This window comes from Salvelinus fontinalis, chromosome 19, assembly GCF_029448725.1.
Source record: "Salvelinus fontinalis isolate EN_2023a chromosome 19, ASM2944872v1, whole genome shotgun sequence".
In the NCBI taxonomy this organism is placed as follows: Eukaryota; Metazoa; Chordata; class Actinopteri; order Salmoniformes; family Salmonidae; genus Salvelinus; species Salvelinus fontinalis.
Window position 1 is genome coordinate 22,504,849 of NC_074683.1, and position 23,446 is coordinate 22,528,294.

Sequence of the window (23,446 nt, forward strand, 5' to 3'; positions counted from 1 at the left end):
TGCTTATCGTGGCGAGCATGTGACTGGTCAGGCCCCGTGCTATGAGGTGATGCGCAAGGTGTCCCCAGTGCGCACTCCTAGCCCGGTTCGCTATATTCCAGCTCCTCGCATCGGCCTGGCTAGAGTGGGCACCCAGCTGCCAGAACGGGTGGTGCCAGCTCTGCGCTCGAGACCGCCAGTGCGCCTCCACGACCCAGTGTATCCGGTGCCTCGGCCAAGGAAGAGCCCTCCTGTGTGTCTCCCCAGCCTGGTGAGTCCTGTGCCTGCGCCCAGCCCGGAGCCTCCAGAGACGGCCTCCAGCCCGGAGCCTCCAGAAACGGCCTCCAGCCCGGAACTTCCGGAGGCCCCCTTCAGCCCGGAGCTTCCAGAGGCGCCCTCCAGTCCGGGGCCCTCTACGAGGGTCCCCAGTCCAGGGTCGGCGGTGAGGGTCCCCGCTCTAGAGGCGCCACTTAAGTGGGCCAAGCCAGAGTTGGAGCGGGGTCTACGTCCCTCACCAGAGCCGCCACCGCGGAGAAATGCCCACCCAGACCCTCCCCTATAGGTTCAGGTTTTGCGGCCGGAGTCCGCACCTTTGGGAGGGGGGGGGGGGGGGTACTGTCAAGCCCTGACCTTAGTTTTCTATGTTTTCTGTATTATTTTGGTCAGGTCAGGGTGTGACGAGGGTGGGTATGTGTTTTTGTCTTGTCTAGGGTTTTTGTTTATCTATGGGGATTTGTTTGTCTAGGTAATGTAGATTTATGGTGGCCTGAATTGGTTCCCAATCAGAGGCAGCTGTTTATCGTTGTCTCTGATTGGGGATCCTATTTAGGTTGCCATTTTCCATTTAGGTTTTGTAGGTAGTTGTCTTATTGGAGTTGCATGTCAGCACTCGTTCTATTTAGCTTCACGTTTGTTTTTGTTACTTTGTTAGTTTGTTCAGTGTTCTTCCTTTATTAAAAGAAGAATGTATTCATATCACGCTGCGCCTTGGTCTCCTCAATACGACGAACGTGACACTAACCCTAAATAGTACCTGCAAAACACTAGTCTCAACGTCAACAGTAAAGAGGCGACTCCGGGATGCTGGCCTTCTAGGCAGAGTTGCAAAGAAAAAGACATATCTCAGACTGACCAATGAAAGATTAAGATGGACTGTTTCTCAAACTAGACACTCTAATGTACTTGTCCTCTTGCTCAGTTGTGCACCGGGGCCTCCCACTCCTCTTTCTATTCTGGTTAGAGCCAGTTTGCGCTGTTCTGTGAAGGGAGTAATACACAGCATCTTCAGTTTCTTGGCAATTTCTCGCATGGAATAGCCTTCATTTCTCAGAACAAGAAAGTTCTTTGTTTCTGGACATTTTGAGCCTGTAATCGAACGCACAAATGCTGATGCTCCAGACACTCAACTAATCTAAAGAAGGTCAGTTTTATTGCTTCTTTATTTTGCACAACAGTTTTCAGGCTGTGCTATCATAATTGCAAAAGGGTTTTCTAATGATCAATTAGCCTTTTAAAATGCTAAACATGGACTAGCTAACACAACGTGCCATTGGAACACAGGAGTGGTTGCTGATAATGGGCCTCTGTACGCCTATGTCGATATTCCATTAAAAAATAGCCTTTTCCAGCTACAATAGTCATTTGCAACATTAACAACGTCTACACTATATCTCTGATCAATTTGATGTTATTTTAATGTACAAAAAAATTGCTTTGCTTTCAAAAACGAGGACATTTCTAAGTGATCCCAAACTTTTGAATGGTAGTGTATATGTTTACAGTATTATAAGTCATGTATCTGTATAATTGTCACGTCTGCTCCTGCTCCTCCTTTCCGGCGTACGACATCGCCAGAGTACTAACCACCGGTCCTGGGATTCATCATTACGCACACCTGGCACTCAGCATTACGCACAATCATTATGATTCACACCTGGACTCCATTACCTTCATCATTTCCTACCCTTTATTTGTCACTCTTCCATGTCCACTCAGCAGTTGGTATTGTTCTTGTGTATCGGTGTTCTGCCATATGTTAGTGTCGTGTTTTTGTTGTTTTACTAAAATGTTTCACCTGCTTCCGACTCACTGCCCCATCATTACAATAATAGAACATCTTTATCTTAGTTTTCCCCCAATTTCTAATTGTGGCAGCAGATTTAGTTCTATGGAAATGTCTGGTTCCATCCTGTGGAAGACTTGGCTGTGGAATAAGAGCATGGGTTGACAGGTCCAGGCCATCACATGAAGTGGCCAGCTGACAGCATAATTTCCAGCAGAAATGTGTTTGTGTGTGTCTGTGTGTATGCCTGTGTGGGTGCCCATGTGTGTGTGAGAGATGGATGTAGTTAGCTGACAGCCTAATTTCTGGGGAGCAGATCTAGTGTGGCTGGGTGAATTGCTCGTCACAGTGCATTACATGGCCAGCCTCAACATCTCTCTCTCTCCCGTCTCATCCCCAGCCACAGCCGTCTATCACAGGCTACAGTCAGCCCCCCCTTATTCTATCTCTCTCTGACACTCTCTCTCTCCCCCAAGCCCCAGTCCTCTTCAAGTAGCAGCAGAGAGAGAAAGACCATTCTAGCATGAAATTGAGGACCATCATGGTTGGTAGGATCTCTCTCTCGCTCTCTCTCCCCACCCTTGGTGGATGTGTCTAATGTTACAGTTGATTTAAGGCTAGTGATTTAAGATGCAATTCCCAATACACTGATTAAAGAAAAGCTACAAACATTAGCCACAAACGGACAAACAGACAACACACATCGATTAACAGAACAACAACCAAATAGCAATATGAGACGAGAGATAGATAGAAACAAACAATATCATCAACACTGCTATGTTTGGGGTTCATAGAGCCTACTATCAACATACAATCTCTTATTAGATTCCCACCACTGCTGGAAATAAATATGACAGACTATAGAGGAATAGTTTTATTCATTGTCTGCCTTTTTTAGAGTCTGTTTTCCATCTGACCAAAGAACCCATTTTACTGGACATGTGAAAGCTGTTCTCAAATCTACCACTAGGGGGGGCAAGTTACCAGATAATATTTTCACATTTAGAAGGTGGCTGTTAATGCTGTTAATTCCATAGCATTTATTTATTTATGATATGAAGCCTTCTTTTGAGATCCACATCTCTGTGGACAATCAATGGAATGTTTGTATGAAGATTTCATCCACATTGAAATCATTACCTGCTGTGCCATTCTACGAATATCGCGCAGACAGTTTCTATAGCTACAGTATCCTGTGTGTGTGTGTGTGTGTGTGTGTGTGTGTGTGTGTGTGTGCATGTGTGTGTGTGTGTGTGTGTGTGCACCTGTGCACATGTCCTCCAGGGATCATGCCTGAGGGAGGGGAGAGTCATCTGTATTGTCAAGGTTACTGGAGGTGTGGAGGAATCTATTTACTGTGTTCCTAATTCATACATATTAGATCACATTTCATATATTTCCCATTAGATTTTCATGTAAGAGTTGTTGGTTGTTATTATACGGCAGAACTGGTGTGATATGCCAGGTATTGTTGACTGCTTGGTTGTTGTTGCCTCTGCCATTCAAATTTAATTTGAGTGACAACATCAATGTCAACCAACCTGTAAACTGACCTTTTTCTAGAAATAAATACAAATAGCAGAGCAGGTATTGTCATTGACTGTGATTTGTTAGTGTGTAGAGAGATCGAAGCCCCCCTAGGTGAGATAAGCAGCGGTAGGTGGCCTATTATCTAATGATGATAAACACAGAGCGATGTAACGGATCTGATATAAAACCCCAGGAAGAAGATTGATTAGGCTGCTGCAATATCTGCAGCTAACGTTATACATCACTATATATACACACTATATATACAAAAGTATGTGGACACCCCTTCAAATTAGCGGATTCGGCTGTTTCAGCCACACCCGTTGCTGACAGGTGTATAAAATTGAGCACACTGCCATGCAATCTCCATAGACAAACATTGACAGTAGAGTGGCCTTACTGAAGAGCTCAGTGACTTTCAACGTGGCACTGTCATAGCATGCCACCTTTCCAACAAGTCAGTTCGTCAAGTTTCTGCCCTGGTCAACTGTAAGTGCTGTTATTGTGAAGTGGAAACATCTAGGAGCAACAACAGATTTTAGCAGTGAAGTGGTAGGCCACACAAGCTCACAGAATGGGACTGCAGAGTGCTGAAGCACATACAAATCGTCTGTCCTCGGTTGCAACACTCACTACCAAGTTTCAAACTGCCTAATCGCCCAACATTAGTGCCTGACCTCACTAATACTCTTGTGGCTGAATGGAAGCAAGTCCCCGCAGCAATGTTCCGACATTTAGAGGAAAGCCTTCCCAGAAGAGTGGAGGCTGGTATTGCAGCAAAGGGGGACCAACTCCATTATTTTGTATTGAGACGTTCGACAAGCAGGTGTCCACATACACTACATGACCAACAGTTTCTCTATATCCGGCTGGCCTTTATTTTACCCAGACAAGAGCGACCGCAGGCTTCCTTTTCCCTTTTCTGTTCCCTGGATGTAAAGCGATTTTCCGCACCTGAAAACGTCCTTGTCCGTTTCATAGGCAGTCAACCCGCCTGTCGAGTCGTGCACGGCGAACCGTGGTTGGCGCGCGCCTATCGCGCCCCACTCCGTATTTTTTTTTATACCTAAACAGGAGGAAGCATGCGCCAGAGCTCGCGGGAGAGAAAGAAGAGCGTTGACAGCACCGTCGCATCTTCGTCTTTCGAGGTTTAAGTCAAAGGATTACAGCATCAATTCTTCTCGTCCAGAGTCTATGAAAACTTCAGTTTGAAACGGTACGATACAGGCTGGCTTCTTTGTGAAATACTTGCGTCTTATGCGCGTCGATTTCTGTGTGTTTCTGACAGTGTGTGTTTGTGGTAGGCCATCTATCGAGGATTCGCTGCTGGTAATGTCCTGTTCCAAGGCAGCTGTGTCACCTCTTATACCAACTACTGCATGGTTACAACCATTAACCTAGTGAGATATTTACATCTGTACAGAGGTTCTGGTGTGATTGATTAGGAATTGAGAGGTTGTGGTGTGATTAGGTATTGAGATAAACTGACAGAGAGAAAGATAATGCCTCTAGCACGCTAATATAATGTTTCCATGCCATATCGAACATGTTGAATGTTTCCATTTATTCCAGGCTATTTGTTGATTGACATTGGCATGGTTTTAGAGACATACAATTTGATTATTGAAATATTATGTTCTGCCAGAGTTATATAGCCTAGCGGAGCCTAAAATACAGACTTCCAGCGGGGCATGGGAGCCACGCAAATTGATGGAACCACAATTCATAATTGATAAACAGTTTAGCCTACTATTCGATGTAGACCCATTTGCTAGTTTAATCCACTGTTTTGAATGTTTTTTAAAATATTTTTTTACAGACAAATAGAAAACTGTTGGCTAAATCTGGGATCTATTTTGGGTAGAATCAGCCTATCATGCTAGTACTTCAGAAAACCGTTATTGGTATGGCGAGAAAGAGCATGTTGGTTAAGTGGATCCAGAGAGCGATGCTTTTACTTTGCTACAGTGACGGTGAGTCAAACACTTCAGCTCGCTGCCTGGTGGATGCCCTTGATAACACGTCACCTGGGCAACCGATTCAGCACCAAGGAGAGCGGAGAGAGGGGGGTGCAATCATTCGGGGAACGTTAGTGTGGTTAGATTGGTAACACTCATAGTGCTGTGTGTAGACTAAGGGAAGTGAATATAACTCAGCATGAATTACACAATGTGCCTAATGGAACCTCGGCTAAGAGCCTTTGGATGAAAAATCTTATTTAATATCTCAGTTAGTAATATCTCAGTTAGCCGCACTGTATGTGTGTGTGTCTCTCTGACTATGCAAGAGAACATGAGTCATCTATAGAACTGACTGTACCTACTATTACATTAGATGTGCCTTCTTATGAAAATACAATTATACAGCTGAAAGCCAGTGCAGCTGGTAACAAAGGACCATCATGTTGGAAAGGTTTGTCCTTGAAGTCTGTATTAGATGTACTTTCCATATAGGCATAGATATAGACAGGCTGTGGAATTTAAAAAACACATTTCCCCCTGAAAATTACAGTAGAGAGAGACAGAGTGCAGGGGCTGGTGGTTGAGCTAGTCTTAATTGAAATTGCAAATTACATTTTCCATCTATTAATTGAATTGTTGCAGGCTGCAAATATGGCCAACCGTATTAATTGTATTTATTAAGGACAAAATGCAATGTTTGATTACAGATTAATTTGAGATAATATAATTATGATATGTCTAAATACTAAACAGATGGGTGAATTATGAAAAGCAGAGAAGGCCTTTCAGAGACCAAACAAACATCCTTCACTGCAGGCTGGTGAGTGATGTTACATTAACGTGATTCAGACAACTAAATATTAACTCACAGATTGGAAGAGAGAGAAAGGAGGAGAGGGGAGAAACTGGTATAAAGTTGACAACATAACAACATCAGTCAAATTTCCCAGGGGGCATTGGGGTTGTTTTGGAAAACATGGCATGAGTTCAGAGAAGATAACTGAAGTCAGTAAACAGCCTCAACCATTAAAACAATCACCACTGAGCAGAGACCGAGAGAGAGACCGAGAGAGACCGAGAGAGAGAGAGACCGAGAGAGAGAGAGACCGAGAGAGACCGAGCGAGAGAGAGAGAGATGGGAAGAGAGAGACTGAGGGAGTGAGAATGGGAGATTGTTGAGTCAACTCTTTACATTCACACCTCTCTATATTGAATGAATCCAGTGACCTTGCATATTATTGCTCTATGAATGGCATAATATAACACCAAATCACAGAGTTAACAGGATGGCACTGCTGTTCATTTTGTACACACAAACACAGCTCTACCTCCATTGACCCCACACTGTTCCACACACACACAACCACTGGCACTGATTACTGTGGCAGTTACTGATGAGCTGTTACATTATAGCCTGGTTCTGCCCCTTTAAATAGGTTCAATACATAATCAAGTCTACAATTACAGACCTGATTCAGAACTTGTGTTTAAAAGAAACACAAGCTGTGTTTGCCATCGATCCCCAGCCAAGGGAATTAGACCTTCTCTCTCTCTCATCTCTCTCATCTCTTGATTTTAGTAACACTCCCAACTGGGTCCTGTAGGCAGACACAAACTATGTTTGGAGATTTAACAGGACAGAATACACAGCTGCTGTGTGTGTGTGAGAGTGTGTTAGCTGCATGTCTGTATCTTGCTGTCGTTATGGAGCCGATTGGAAATGGACACTGGAGAGCCTGAGGAGGAGATGGTGATGGGATTACCCATGGCATGCCTCTCCTCTTCACATGCATTCACATGCACACACACACCCTCAGTGGTCATTGTGTGAATTAGAAAGCTCTTCAGTCACAGTGTTTCCTTCGCCCAGGGCTCTGACTGCTGTTTCCTCCCTGGCTGTCTCACACTGTGGTGGGAGAATCTCCCCTCATGTGTGACTACTGTCAGAGATGGCCTGTGTGAGTAAGTGTGTGTGTGTGTGTGTCTGTCCATGTGTGTGTGCCTGTTTGCCTGCCTGGGTATGTGCCTGCTTGCCTGCCTGTGTGTGTATGTGTATGTGTGTGTGCCCAATTTTAAGCTTCTGTCAGTCAAGGAAAGTTGAACTCAAGTCAGTCTGGCTGAGACTTGGCAGCAGATCAGACCAGGCACATCTAATTGGGATTGAAGCACATGGAACAACAGGCAGGAAATACAATTAGCTGCCTCTCTGCCTGCTTGCCTGCCAGCCTGCCTCTCTGTCTGAGGGGGAGGGAGGGAGGGAGGGAGGGAGAGTTCAGCTTTATCTGACTATTAGCGTGTTTTTATCGTGTGTGTGTGTGTGTGTGTGTGTGTGTGGTGAAACGGAAGTGGCATGCATTCAGCACAATCTATCTTTCATCAGTTAACATGATCCTTTTAAATCTGTAAAACAGCTACATTTCACACAGTATGCATCTTCTGAACAGTCACATTTTCCTTTGGTTGAAGTTGTTTTTATTTCTGTGTAGAGTCATTATAGTTAATTAATTGGCTGTGGTCTAGCACTTCCAGTCCTGTTTAAAGATGGAGATAATACTGTGGTAAAAGAATGAGGCTAGCTCTTTTGAGGGGTGTTTTTCTACTTCCCCCCCATGATATTTAAGTCCTTTAACTAGGCTCGGGTCTGGCTGGCCGTGTGTGTGTGTGTGTGTGTGTGTGTGTGTGTGTGTGTGTGTGTGTGTGTGTGTGTGTGTGTGTGTGTGTGTGTGTGTGTGTGTGTGTGTGTGTGTGTGTGTGTGTGTGTGTGTGTGTGTGTGTGTGTGTGTGTGTGTGTGTGTGTGTGTGTGTGTGTCTGAGTGTGACTCTTGCTTTTAGGGCTGAAATTCTCAGTATGTGCATCAGGGTCTGGACTGTGCCTTAATTTGTCTTTGGAGGGAGGTGTGTGTGTGCAAGCAGTGTACTCCCTGTGTGTGTGTGTGCGCACGTGCGCGTGTGTGTTTGATCTATTAGAGGGGTTAAACAGGGGTGTTGTAGATAAGGACCAGACTCTCGCTCTTCCTATTACCAAAGAAGAATGACACCGTTCCCCACACACACACACACACACATACACACATACACACATATACACACACATATACTGTAGTATATACTGTTAAAACTTCTTACGGCTGAGATCCCGTTAACGGGATCAACTTGACAACAGCCAGTGAAAGTGCAGGGCGCCAAATTCAACAGAAATCTCATAATTAAAATTCCTCAAACATACAAGTATTTTACACCATTTTAAAGATAAACTTGTTGTTAATACCACCACAGTGTCCGATTTCAAAAAGGCTTTACGACGAAAGCACACCATCTGATTATGTTAGGTCAGTACCTAGTCACAGAAAAACACAGCCATTTTTCCAGCCAAAGAGAGGAGTCACAAAAAGCAGAAATGGAGACAAAATGAATCACTAACCTTTGATGATCTTCATCAGATGACACTCATGGGACTTCATGTTACACAATACATGTATGTTTTGTTCGATAAAGTTCATATTTATATCCAAAAATCTTAGTTTACAATGGCGCGTTATGTTCAGTAATGTTTTGCCTCCAAAACATCTGGTGATTTTGCAGAGAGCCACATCAATTTACAGAAATACTCATAATAAACATTGATAAAAGATACAAGTATTATACATGGAACTTTAGATAAACTTCTCCTTAATACAACCGCTGTGTCAGATTTCAAAAACACTTTACGGAAAAAGCACACCATGCAATAATCTGAGTACGGCACTCAGACACAAAAACAAGCCATACAGGTACCCGCCATGTTGTGGAGTCAACAGAAGTCAGAAATAGTATTATAAATATTCACTTACCTTTGATGATCTTCATCAGAATGCACTCCCAGGAATCCCAGTTCCACAATAAATGTTTGTTTTGTTTGATAAAGTCCATGATTTATGTTCAAATACCTCCTTTTTGTTTGCGCGTTTAGTTAAAAAATCCAAATGTATGACGCGCAGGCCAGACGAAAAGTCTAAAAATTCAATTACAGTTTGTAGAAACATGTCAAACGATGTATAGAATCAATCTTTAGGATGTTTTTAACATAAATCTTCAATAATGTTTCAACCGGAGAGTTCCTTTGTCTTTAGAAACGAAAAGGAACGCAGCTACCTCTCACGGGGATGCACCTGAGTGAGCTCATTGCACTCTGCCAGACCCCTGACTCAAACAGCTCTCATTCCCCCCTTCTTCACAGTAGAAGCATCAAACAAGGTTCTAAAGACTGTTGACATCCAGTGGAAGCCTTAGGAAGTGCAATATGACCCCATAGATACTGTATATTGGATAGGCAAACCTACAAACCTCGGATTTCCCCCTTCCTGGTTGGATTTTCTCTCAGGTGTTTGCCTGCCATATGAGTTCTGTTATACTCACAGTCATCATTCAAACAGTTTTAGAAACTTCAGAGTGTTTTCTATCCAAATCCACTAATAATATGCATATCTTAGCTCCTGGGCCTGAGTAGCAGGCCGTTTTCTCTGGGCACCATATTCATCCAAGCTACTCAATACTGCCCCCAGCCATAAGAAGTTACATGCAAGACAAGCCATCATGAGTCTGATTTGATACGTATCTATTTAACATTCATCATGGCTGATTAGCCTTGGTAAAGTTTTTCATTTATTTCACCAGTCAGATTAGGCTATTTGGTGCTGTTTTTCATTTATTTCACCAGTCAGATTAGCCCTGGTGCTGTTTTCCATTTATTTCACCAGTCAGATTAGGCTATTTGGTGCTGTTTTTCATTTATTTCACCAGTCAGATTAGGCTATTTGGTGCTGTTCTTCATTTATTTCACCAGTCAGATTATCCTTGGTGATGTTTTTCATTTATTTCACCAGTCAGATTAGCCTTGGTGCTGTTTTTCATTTCACCAATCAGATTAGGCTATTCGGTGCTGTTTTTAATTTATTTGTCCAGTCAAAATAGCCTTGTTGCTGTTTTTAATTAATTTATTTCACCTATCAGATTAGCCTTGGTGCTGTTTTTAGTTTATATCACCAGTCAGATTAGTCTTGGTGTTGTTTTTCATGTATTTCACTAGTCAGAATAGCCTTGGTGCTGTTTTTCATTTATTTCACCAGTCAGATTAGGCTATTTGGTGCTGTTTTTCATTTATTTCACCAGTCAGATTAATCTATTTGGTGCTGTTGTTCATTTATTTCACCAGTCAGATGAGTGTTGGTGCTGTTTTTCATTTATTTCACCAGCCAGATTAAACTATTTGGTGCAGTTTTTCATTTATTTCACCAGTCAGATTAGCCGTGGTGCTGTTTTTCATTTATTTCACCAGTCAGATTAGCCTTGGTGTTGTTTTTCACTTATTTCACCAGTCAGATTAAGCTATTTGGTGCTGTTTTTCATTTATTTCACCAGTCAGGTTAGCCTTGGTGCTGTTTTTCATTTATTTCACCAGTCAGATTAGCCTTGGGGATGTTTTTCATTTATTTCACTTGTCAGCTTTGCCTTGGTGCTGTTATTCAGTTTTTTCACTGGTCAGAATAGCCTTGGTGCTGTTCTTCATTTATTTCACCAGTCATGCTGTTTTTTATTTATTTAACCACTTAGATTAGCCTTGGTGCCTTTTTACATTTATTTCACCAGTCAGATTAGTGTTGGTGCTGTTTTTCATTTATTTCACCAGCCAGATTAGCCTTGGTGCTGTTTTTCATTTATTTCACCAGTCAGATTAGTGTTGGTGCTGTTTTTCATTTATTTCACCAGCCAGATTAGCCTTGGTTCTGCTTTTCATTTATTTCAACAGTCAGATTAGCCTTGGTGCTGTTTTTCATTTATTTCACCAGTCAGATTAGCCCTGCTGCTGTTTTTCATTTATTTCACCAGTCAAATGAAGTTATTTGGTGCTGTTTTTCATTTATTTCACCAGTTAGATTAGCCTTGGTGCTGTTTTTCATTTATTTCACCAGTCAGATTAGCCTTGGTGCTGTTTTTCATTTATTTCACCAGTCAGATTAGCCGTGGTGCTGTTTTTTCATTTATTTCACCAGTCAAATGAAGTTATTTGGTGCTGTTTTTCATTTATTTCAGCAGTCAGATTAGCCTTGGTGCTGCTTTTGATTTATTTCACTAGTCAGATTAGCCTTGGTGCTGTTTTTCATTTTTTTCACCAGTCAGATTAGCCTTGGTGCTGTTTTAAATTTATTTCACCAGTCAGATTCGCCTTGGTGCTGCTTTTCATATATTTCACCAGTCAAATTAGCCATGTTACTGTTTTTCATTTATTGATTTCCCCTATCAGATTAACCTTGGTGCTGTTATTAATTTATTTCAGCTGTCAGATTAGTCTTGGTGTTGTTTTTCATTTATTTCACCAGTCAGATTATCCTTGGTGTTGTTTTTCACTTTTTCACCAGTCAGATTAGCCTTGGTTCTGTTTTTCATTTATTGATTTCCCCCGACAGATTAACCTTGGTTCTGTTTTTCATTTATATCACCAGTCAAATTAGTGTTGGTGCTGTTTTTCATTTATTTCACCAGCCAGATTAGCCTTGGTTCTGTTTTTCATTTATTTCACCAGTCAGATTAGCCTTGGTGCTGTTTTCCATTTATTTCAACAGTCAGATTAGCCTTGGTGCTGTTTTTCATTTATTTCACCAGTCAGATTAGCCGTGGTGCTGTTTTTCATTTATTTCACCAGTCAGATTAGCCTTGGGGATGTTTTTCATTTATTTCACTTGTCAGCTTTGCCTTGGTGCTGTTATTCAGTTTTTTCACTGGTCAGAATAGCCTTGGTGCTGTTCTTCATTTATTTCACCAGTCATGCTGTTTTTTATTTATTTAACCACTTAGATTAGCCTTGGTGCCTTTTTACATTTATTTCACCAGTCAGAATAGGGTATTCGGTGCTGTTTTTCATTCATTTCACTTGTCAGAGTAGGCTATTTGGTTCTGTTTTTCATTTATTTCACCAGTCAGATTAGTGTTGGTGCTGTTTTTCATTTATTTCACCAGCCAGATTAGTCTTGGTGTTGTTTTTCATTTATTTCACCAGTCAGATTATCCTTGGTTTTGTTTTTCACTTTTTCACCAGTCAGATTAGCCTTGGTTCTGTTTTTCATTTATTGATTTCCCCCGACAGATTAACCTTGGTTCTGTTTTTCATTTATATCACCAGTCAAATTAGTGTTGGTGCTGTTTTTCATTTATTTCACCAGCCAGATTAGCCTTGGTTCTGTTTTTCATTTATTTCACCAGTCAGATTAGCCTTGGTGCTGTTTTCCATTTATTTCAACAGTCAGATTAGCCTTGGTGCTGTTTTTCATTTATTTCACCAGTCAGATTAGCCGTGGTGCTGTTTTTCATTTATTTCACCAGTCAGATTAGCCTTGGTGTTGTTTTTCATTTATTTCACCAGTCAGATTAGCCTTGGTGCTGTTTTTCATTTATTTCACCAGTCAGATTAGTGTTGGTGCTGTTTTTCATTTATTTCACCAGTCAGGTTAGCCTTGGTGCTGTTTTTCATTTATTTCACCAGTCAGATTAGCCTTGGGGATGTTTTTCATTTATTTCACTTGTCAGCTTTGCCTTGGTGCTGTTATTCAGTTTTTTCACTGGTCAGAATAGCCTTGGTGCTGTTCTTCATTTATTTCACCAGTCATGCTGTTTTTTATTTATTTAACCACTTAGATTAGCCTTGGTGCCTTTTTACATTTATTTCACCAGTCAGAATAGGGTATTCGGTGCTGTTTTTCATTCATTTCACTTGTCAGATTAGCCTTGGTTCTGTTTTTCATTTATTTCACTAGTCAGATTAGGGTATTCGGTGCTGTTTTTCATTCATTTCACTTGTCAGAGTAGGCTATTTGGTTCTGTTTTTCATTTATTTCACCAGTCAGATTAGTGTTGGTGCTGTTTTTCATTTATTTCACCAGCCAGATTAGCCTTGGTGCTGTTTTTCATTTATTTCACCAGTCAGATTAGCCTTGGTGCTGTTTTTTCATTTATTTCACCAGTCAAATGAAGTTATTTGGTGCTGTTTTTCATTTATTTCAGCAGTCAGATTAGCCTTGGTGCTGCTTTTCATTTATTTCACCAGTCAAATGAAGTTATTTGGTGCTGTTTTTCATTTATTTCACCAGTTAGATTAGCCTTGGTGCTGTTTTTCATTTATTTCACCAGTCAGATTAGCCTTGGTGCTGTTTTTCATTTATTTCACCAGTCAGATTAGCCTTGGTGCTGTTTTTTCATTTATTTCACCAGTCAAATGAAGTTATTTGGTGCTGTTTTTCATTTATTTCATTAGTCAGATTAGCCTTGGTGCTGCTTTTCATTTATTTCACTAGTCAGATTAGCCTTGGTGCTGTTTTTCATTTTTTTCACCATTCAGATTAGCCTTGGTGCTGCTTTTCATTTATTTCACCAGTCAGATTAGCCTTGGTGCTGTTTTAAATTTATTTCACCAGTCAGATTCGCCTTGGTGCTGCTTTTCATATATTTCACCAGTCAAATTAGCCATGTTACTGTTTTTCATTTATTGATTTCCCCTATCAGATTAACCTTGGTGCTGTTATTAATTTATTTCAGCTGTCAGATTAGTCTTGGTGTTGTTTTTCATTTATTTCACCAGTCAGATTATCCTTGGTGTTGTTTTTCACCAGTCAGATTAGCCTTGGTTCTGTTTTTCATTTATTGATTTCCCCCGACAGATTAACCTTGGTTCTGTTTTTCATTTATATCACCAGTCAAATTAGTGTTGGTGCTGTTTTTCATTTATTTCACCAGCCAGATTAGCCTTGGTTCTGTTTTTCATTTATTTCACCAGTCAGATTAGCCTTGGTGCTGTTTTTCATTTATTTCAACAGTCAGATTAGCCTTGGTGCTGTTTTTCATTTATTTCACCAGTCAGATTAGCCGTGGTGCTGTTTTTCATTTATTTCACCAGTCAGATTAGCCTTGGTGTTGTTTTTCATTTATTTCACCAGTCAGATTAGCCTTGGTGCTGTTTTTCATTTATTTCACCAGTCAGATTAGTGTTGGTGCTGTTTTTCATTTATTTCACCAGTCAGGTTAGCCTTGGTGCTGTTTTTAATTTATTTCACCAGTCAGATTAGCCTTGGGGATGTTTTTCATTTATTTCACTTGTCAGCTTTGCCTTGGTGCTGTTATTCAGTTTTTTCACTGGTCAGAATAGCCTTGGTGCTGTTCTTCATTTATTTCACCAGTCATGCTGTTTTTTATTTATTTAACCACTTAGATTAGCCTTGGTGCCTTTTTACATTTATTTCACCAGTCAGAATAGGGTATTCGGTGCTGTTTTTCATTCATTTCACTTGTCAGATTAGCCTTGGTTCTGTTTTTCATTTATTTCACTAGTCAGATTAGGGTATTCGGTGCTGTTTTTCATTCATTTCACTTGTCAGAGTAGGCTATTTGGTTCTGTTTTTCATTTATTTCACCAGTCAGATTAGTGTTGGTGCTGTTTTTCATTTATTTCACCAGCCAGATTAGCCTTGGTGCTGTTTTTCATTTATTTCACCAGTCAGATTAGCCTTGGTGCTGTTTTTCATTTATTTCACCAGTCAGATTAGCCCTGCTGCTGTTTTTCATTTATTTCACCAGTCAAATGAAGTTATTTGGTGCTGTTTTTCATTTATTTCACCAGTTAGATTAGCCTTGGTGCTGTTTTTCATTTATTTCACCAGTCAGATTAGCCTTGGTGCTGTTTTTCATTTATTTCACCAGTCAGATTAGCCTTGGTGCTGTTTTTTCATTTATTTCACCAGTCAAATGAAGTTATTTGGTGCTGTTTTTCATTTATTTCAGCAGTCAGATTAGCCTTGGTGCTGTTTTTCATTTTTTTCACCATTCAGATTAGCCTTGGTGAGGCTTTTCATTTATTTCACCAGTCAGATTAGCCTTGGTGCTGTTTTAAATTTATTTCACCAGTCAGATTCGCCTTGGTGCTGCTTTTCATATATTTCACCAGTCAAATTAGCCATGTTACTGTTTTTCATTTATTGATTTCCCCTATCAGATTAACCTTGGTGCTGTTATTAATTTATTTCAGCTGTCAGATTAGTCTTGGTGTTGTTTTTCATTTATTTCACCAGTCAGATTATCCTTGGTGTTGTTTTTCACCAGTCAGATTAGCCTTGGTTCTGTTTTTCATTTATTGATTTCCCCCGACAGATTAGCCTTGGTGCTGTTTTTCATTTATTTCACCAGTCAGATTAGCCGTGGTGCTGTTTTTTCATTTATTTCACCAGTCAAATGAAGTTATTTGGTGCTGTTTTTCATTTATTTCAGCAATCAGATTAGCCTTGGTGCTGCTTTTCATTTATTTCACTAGTCAGATTAGCCTTGGTGCTGTTTTTCATTTTTTTCACCAGTCAGATTAGCCTTGGTGCTGTTTTAAATTTATTTCACCAGTCAGATTCGCCTTGGTGCTGCTTTTCATATATTTCACCAGTCAAATTAGCCATGTTACTGTTTTTCATTTATTGATTTCCCCTATCAGATTAACCTTGGTGCTGTTATTAATTTATTTCAGCTGTCAGATTAGTCTTGGTGTTGTTTTTCATTTATTTCACCAGTCAGATTATCCTTGGTGTTGTTTTTCACTTTTTTACCAGTCAGATTAGCCTTGGTTCTGTTTTTCATTTATTGATTTCCCCCGACAGATTAACCTTGGTTCTGTTTTTCATTTATATCACCAGTCAAATTAGTGTTGGTGCTGTTTTTCATTTATTTCACCAGCCAGATTAGCCTTGGTTCTGTTTTTCATTTATTTCACCAGTCAGATTAGCCTTGGTGCTGTTTTCCATTTATTTCAACAGTCAGATTAGCCTTGGTGCTGTTTTTCATTTATTTCACCAGTCAGATTAGCCGTGGTGCTGTTTTTCATTTATTTCACCAGTCAGATTAGTGTTGGTGCTGTTTTTCATTTATTTCACCAGTCAGGTTAGCCTTGGTGCTGTTTTTCATTTATTTCACCAGTCAGATTAGCCTTGGGGATGTTTTTCATTTATTTCACTTGTCAGCTTTGCCTTGGTGCTGTTATTCAGTTTTTTCACTGGTCAGAATAGCCTTGGTGCTGTTCTTCATTTATTTCACCAGTCATGCTGTTTTTTATTTATTTAACCACTTAGATTAGCCTTGGTGCCTTTTTACATTTATTTCACCAGTCAGAATAGGGTATTCGGTGCTGTTTTTCATTCATTTCACTTGTCAGAGTAGGCTATTTGGTTCTGTTTTTCATTTATTTCACCAGTCAGATTAGTGTTGGTGCTGTTTTTCATTTATTTCACCAGCCAGATTAGTCTTGGTGTTGTTTTTCATTTATTTCACCAGTCAGATTATCCTTGGTTTTGTTTTTCACTTTTTCACCAGTCAGATTAGCCTTGGTTCTGTTTTTCATTTATTGATTTCCCCCGACAGATTAACCTTGGTTCTGTTTTTCATTTATATCACCAGTCAAATTAGTGTTGGTGCTGTTTTTCATTTATTTCACCAGCCAGATTAGCCTTGGTTCTGTTTTTCATTTATTTCACCAGTCAGATTAGCCTTGGTGCTGTTTTCCATTTATTTCAACAGTCAGATTAGCCTTGGTGCTGTTTTTCATTTATTTCACCAGTCAGATTAGCCGTGGTGCTGTTTTTCATTTATTTCACCAGTCAGATTAGCCTTGGTGTTGTTTTTCATTTATTTCACCAGTCAGATTAGCCTTGGTGCTGTTTTTCATTTATTTCACCAGTCAGATTAGTGTTGGTGCTGTTTTTCATTTATTTCACCAGTCAGGTTAGCCTTGGTGCTGTTTTTCATTTATTTCACCAGTCAGATTAGCCTTGGGGATGTTTTTCATTTATTTCACTTGTCAGCTTTGCCTTGGTGCTGTTATTCAGTTTTTTCACTGGTCAGAATAGCCTTGGTGCTGTTCTTCATTTATTTCACCAGTCATGCTGTTTTTTATTTATTTAACCACTTAGATTAGCCTTGGTGCCTTTTTACATTTATTTCACCAGTCAGAATAGGGTATTCGGTGCTGTTTTTCATTCATTTCACTTGTCAGATTAGCCTTGGTTCTGTTTTTCATTTATTTCACTAGTCAGATTAGGGTATTCGGTGCTGTTTTTCATTCATTTCACTTGTCAGAGTAGGCTATTTGGTTCTGTTTTTCATTTATTTCACCAGTCAGATTAGTGTTGGTGCTGTTTTTCATTTATTTCACCAGTCAGATTAGCCTTGGTGCTGTTTTTTCATTTATTTCACCAGTCAAATGAAGTTATTTGGTGCTGTTTTTCATTTATTTCAGCAGTCAGATTAGCCTTGGTGCTGCTTTTCATTTATTTCACCAGTCAAATGAAGTTATTTGGTGCTGTTTTTCATTTATTTCACCAGTTAGATTAGCCTTGGTGCTGTTTTTCATTTATTTCACCAGTCAGATTAGCCTTGGTGCTGTTTTTCATTTATTTCACCAGTCAGATTAGCCTTGGTGCTGTTTTTTCATTTATTTCACCAGTCAAATGAAGTTATTTGGTGCTGTTTTTCATTTATTTCATTAGTCAGATTAGCCTTGGTGCTGCTTTTCATTTATTTCACTAGTCAGATTAGCCTTGGTGCTGTTTTTCATTTTTTTCACCATTCAGATTAGCCTTGGTGCTGCTTTTCATTTATTTCACCAGTCAGATTAGCCTTGGTGCTGTTTTAAATTTATTTCACCAGTCAGATTCGCCTTGGTGCTGCTTTTCATATATTTCACCAGTCAAATTAGCCATGTTACTGTTTTTCATTTATTGATTTCCCCTATCAGATTAACCTTGGTGCTGTTATTAATTTATTTCAGCTGTCAGATTAGTCTTGGTGTTGTTTTTCATTTATTTCACCAGTCAGATTATCCTTGGTGTTGTTTTTCACCAGTCAGATTAGCCTTGGTTCTGTTTTTCATTTATTGATTTCCCCCGACAGATTAACCTTGGTTCTGTTTTTCATTTATATCACCAGTCAAATTAGTGTTGGTGCTGTTTTTCATTTATTTCACCAGCCAGATTAGCCTTGGTTCTGTTTTTCATTTATTTCACCAGTCAGATTAGCCTTGGTGCTGTTTTTCATTTATTTCAACAGTCAGATTAGCCGTGGTGCTGTTTTTCATTTATTTCACCAGTCAGATTAGCCTTGGTGTTGTTTTTCATTTATTTCACCAGTCAGATTAGCCTTGGTGCTGTTTTTCATTTATTTCACCAGTCAGATTAGTGTTGGTGCTGTTTTTCATTTATTTCACCAGTCAGGTTAGCCTTGGTGCTGTTTTTAATTTATTTCACCAGTCAGATTAGCCTTGGGGATGTTTTTCATTTATTTCACTTGTCAGCTTTGCCTTGGTGCTGTTATTCAGTTTTTTCACTGGTCAGAATAGCCTTGGTGCTGTTCTTCATTTATTTCACCAGTCATGCTGTTTTTTATTTATTTAACCACTTAGATTAGCCTTGGTGCCTTTTTACATTTATTTCACCAGTCAGAATAGGGTATTCGGTGCTGTTTTTCATTCATTTCACTTGTCAGATTAGCCTTGGTTCTGTTTTTCATTTATTTCACTAGTCAGATTAGGGTATTCGGTGCTGTTTTTCATTCATTTCACTTGTCAGAGTAGGCTATTTGGTTCTGTTTTTCATTTATTTCACCAGTCAGATTAGTGTTGGTGCTGTTTTTCATTTATTTCACCAGCCAGATTAGCCTTGGTGCTGTTTTTCATTTATTTCACCAGTCAGATTAGCCTTGGTGCTGTTTTTCATTTATTTCACCAGTCAGATTAGCCCTGCTGCTGTTTTTCATTTATTTCACCAGTCAAATGAAGTTATTTGGTGCTGTTTTTCATTTATTTCACCAGTTAGATTAGCCTTGGTGCTGTTTTTCATTTATTTCACCAGTCAGATTAGCCTTGGTGCTGTTTTTCATTTATTTCACCAGTCAGATTAGCCTTGGTGCTGTTTTTTCATTTATTTCACCAGTCAAATGAAGTTATTTGGTGCTGTTTTTCATTTATTTCAGCAGTCAGATTAGCCTTGGTGCTGCTTTTCATTTATTTCACTAGTCAGATTAGCCTTGGTGCTGTTTTTCATTTTTTTCACCATTCAGATTAGCCTTGGTGCTGCTTTTCATTTATTTCACCAGTCAGATTAGCCTTGGTGCTGTTTTAAATTTATTTCACCAGTCAGATTCGCCTTGGTGCTGCTTTTCATATATTTCACCAGTCAAATTAGCCATGTTACTGTTTTTCATTTATTGATTTCCCCTATCAGATTAACCTTGGTGCTGTTATTAATTTATTTCAGCTGTCAGATTAGTCTTGGTGTTGTTTTTCATTTATTTCACCAGTCAGATTATCCTTGGTGTTGTTTTTCACTTTTTCACCAGTCAGATTAGCCTTGGTTCTGTTTTTCATTTATTGATTTCCCCCGACAGATTAACCTTGGTTCTGTTTTTCATTTATATCACCAGTCAAATTAGTGTTGGTGCTGTTTTTCATTTATTTCACCAGCCAGATTAGCCTTGGTTCTGTTTTTCATTTATTTCAACAGTCAGATTAGCCTTGGTGCTGTTTTTCATTTATTTCACCAGTCAGATTAGCCGTGGTGCTGTTTTTCATTTATTTCACCAGTCAGATTAGCCTTGGTGTTGTTTTTCATTTATTTCACCAGTCAGATTAGCCTTGGTGCTGTTTTTCATTTATTTCACCAGTCAGATTAGTGTTGGTGCTGTTTTTCATTTATTTCACCAGTCAGGTTAGCCTTGGTGCTGTTTTTCATTTATTTCACCAGTCAGATTAGCCTTGGGGATGTTTTTCATTTATTTCACTTGTCAGCTTTGCCTTGGTGCTGTTATTCAGTTTTTTCACTGGTCAGAATAGCCTTGGTGCTGTTCTTCATTTATTTCACCAGTCATGCTGTTTTTTATTTATTTAACCACTTAGATTAGCCTTGGTGCCTTTTTACATTTATTTCACCAGTCAGAATAGGGTATTCGGTGCTGTTTTTCATTCATTTCACTTGTCAGATTAGCCTTGGTTCTGTTTTTCATTTATTTCACCAGTCAGATTAGGGTATTCGGTGCTGTTTTTCATTCATTTCACTTGTCAGATTAGGCTATTTGGTTCTGTTTTTCATTTATTTCACCAGTCAGATTAGTGTTGGTGCTGTTTTTCATTTATTTCACCAGCCAGATTAGCCTTGGTGCTGTTTTTCATTTATTTCACCAGTCAGATTAGTGTTGGTGCTGTTTTTCATTTATTTCACCAGCCAGATTAGCCTTGGTTCTGCTTTTCATTTATTTCAACAGTCAGATTAGCCTTGGTGCTGTTTTTCATTTATTTCACCAGTCAGATTAGCCCTGCTGCTGTTTTTCATTTATTTCACCAGTCAAATGAAGTTATTTGGTGCTGTTTTTCATTTATTTCACCAGTTAGATTAGCCTTGGTGCTGTTTTTCATTTATTTCACCAGTCAGATTAGCCTTGGTGCTGTTTTTCATTTATTTCACCAGTCAGATTAGCCGTGGTGCTGTTTTTCATTTATTTCACCAGTCAGATTAGCCTTGGTGTTGTTTTTCATTTATTTCACCAGTCAGATTAGCCTTGGTGTTGTTTTTCATTTTTTTCACCAGTCAGATTAAGCTATTTGGTGCTGTTTTTCATTTATTTCACCAGTCAGGTTAGCCTTGGTGCTGTTTTTCATTTATTTCACCAGTCAGATTAGCCTTGGGGATGTTTTTCATTTATTTCACTTGTCAGCTTTGCCTTGGTGCTGTTATTCAGTTTTTTCACTGGTCAGAATAGCCTTGGTGCTGTTCTTCATTTATTTCACCAGTCAGATTAGCCTTGGTGCTGTTTTTTATTTATTTAACCACTTAGATTAGCCTTGGTGCCTTTTTACATTTATTTCACCAGTCAGAATAGGGTATTCGGTGCTGTTTTTCATTCATTTCACTTGTCAGATTAGCCTTGGTTCTGTTTTTCATTTATTTCACCAGCCAGATTAGCCTTGGTGCTGTTTTTCATTTATTTCACCAGTCAGATTAGTGTTGGTGCTGTTTTTCATTTATTTCACCAGTCAGATTAGCCTTGGTGCTGCTTTTCTTTTATTTCACTAGTCAGATTAGCCTTGGTGCTGTTTTTCATTTTTTTCACCATTCAGATTAGCCTTGGTGCTGCTTTTCATTTATTTCACCAGTCAGATTAGCCTTGGTGCTGTTTTAAATTTATTTCACCAGTCAGATTCGCCTTGGTGCTGCTTTTCATATATTTCACCAGTCAAATTAGCCATGTTGCTGTTTTTCATTTATTTCAACAGTCAGATTAGCCTTGGTGCTGCTTTTCATTTATTTCACCAGTCAGATTAGCCTTGGTGCTGTTTTTCATTTATTTCACCAGTTAGATTAGCCTTGGTGCTGTTTTTCATTTATTTCAGCTGTCAGATTAGTCTTGGTGTTGTTTTTCATTTATTTCACCAGTCAGATTATCCTTGGTGTTGTTTTTCACTTTTTCACCAGTCAGATTAGCCTTGGTTCTGTTTTTCATTTATTGATTTCCCCCGATAGATTAACCTTGGTTCTGTTTTTCATTTATATCACCAGTCAAATTAGTGTTGGTGCTGTTTTTCATTTATTTCACCAGCCAGATTAGCCTTGGTTCTGTTTTTCATTTATTTCACCAGTCAGATTAGCCTTGGTGCTGTTTTTCATTTATTTCACCAGTCAGATTAGCCTTGGTGCTGCTTTTCATTTATTTCACCAGTCAGATTAGCCTTGGTGCTGTTTTTCATTTATTTCACCAGTTAGATTAGCCTTGGTGCTGTTTTTCATTTATTTCACCAGTCAGATTAGCCTTGGTGTTGTTTTTCATTTATTTCACCAGTCAGATTAGCCTTGGTGTTGTTTTTCACTTATTTCACCAGTCAGAGTAAGCTATTTGGTGCTGTTTTTCATTTATTTCACCAGTCAGGTTAGCCTTGGTGCTGTTTTTCATTTATTTCACCAGCCAGATTAGCCTTGGGGATGTTTTTCATTTATTTCACTTGTCAGCTTTGCCTTGGTGCTGTTATTCAGTTTTTTCACTGGTCAGAATAGCCTTGGTGCCTTTTTACATTTATTTCACCAGTCAGAATAGGGTATTCGGTGCTGTTTTTCATTCATTTCACTTGTCAGATTAGCCTTGGTTCTGTTTTTCATTTATTTCACCAGTCAGATTAGGGTATTCGGTGCTGTTTTTCATTCATTTCACTTGTCAGATTAGGCTATTTGGTTCTGTTTTTCATTTATTTCACCAGCCAGATTAGCCTTGGTGCTGTTTTTCATTTATTTCACCAGTCAGATTAGTGTTGGTGCTGTTTTTCATTTATTTCACCAGCCAGATTAGCCTTGGTTCTGCTTTTCATTTATTTCAACAGTCAGATTAGCCTTGGTGCTGTTTTTCATGTATTTCACCAGTCAGATTAGCCTTGGTGTTGTTTTTCATTTATTTCACCAGTCAAATGAAGTTATTTGGTGCTGTTTTTCATTTATTTCACCAGTTAGATTAGCCTTGGTGCTGTTTTTCATTTATTTCACCAGTCAGATTAGCCTTGGTGCTGTTTTTCATTTATTTCACCAGTCAGATTAGCCGTGGTGCTGTTTTTCATTTATTTCACCAGTCAGATTAGCCTTGGTGTTGTTTTTCATTTATTTCACCAGTCAGATTAGCCTTGGTGTTGTTTTTCATTTATTTCACCAGTCAGATTAAGCTATTTGGTGCTGTTTTTCATTTATTTCACCAGTCAGGTTAGCCTTGGTGCTGTTTTTCATTTATTTCACCAGTCAGATTAGCCTTGGGGATGTTTTTCATTTATTTCACTTGTCAGCTTTGCCTTGGTGCTGTTATTCAGTTTTTTCACTGGTCAGAATAGCCT

General features: G+C 39.3%; 1 protein-coding gene across 1 annotated transcript in view; it reads left to right on the top strand.

The window, feature by feature from the left end:
* Window positions 1–4,417: 4,417 nt before the first annotated feature.
* The window catches only part of LOC129816497 (ecto-NOX disulfide-thiol exchanger 1-like), a 128,744-nt gene continuing 109,715 nt past the window's right edge, over window positions 4,418–23,446 (top strand). The window contains exon 1 of the mRNA XM_055871052.1: window positions 4,418–4,790. The gene's annotated coding sequence lies outside the window, so the exon portion shown is untranslated. The remainder of the gene's footprint in view (window positions 4,791–23,446) is intronic.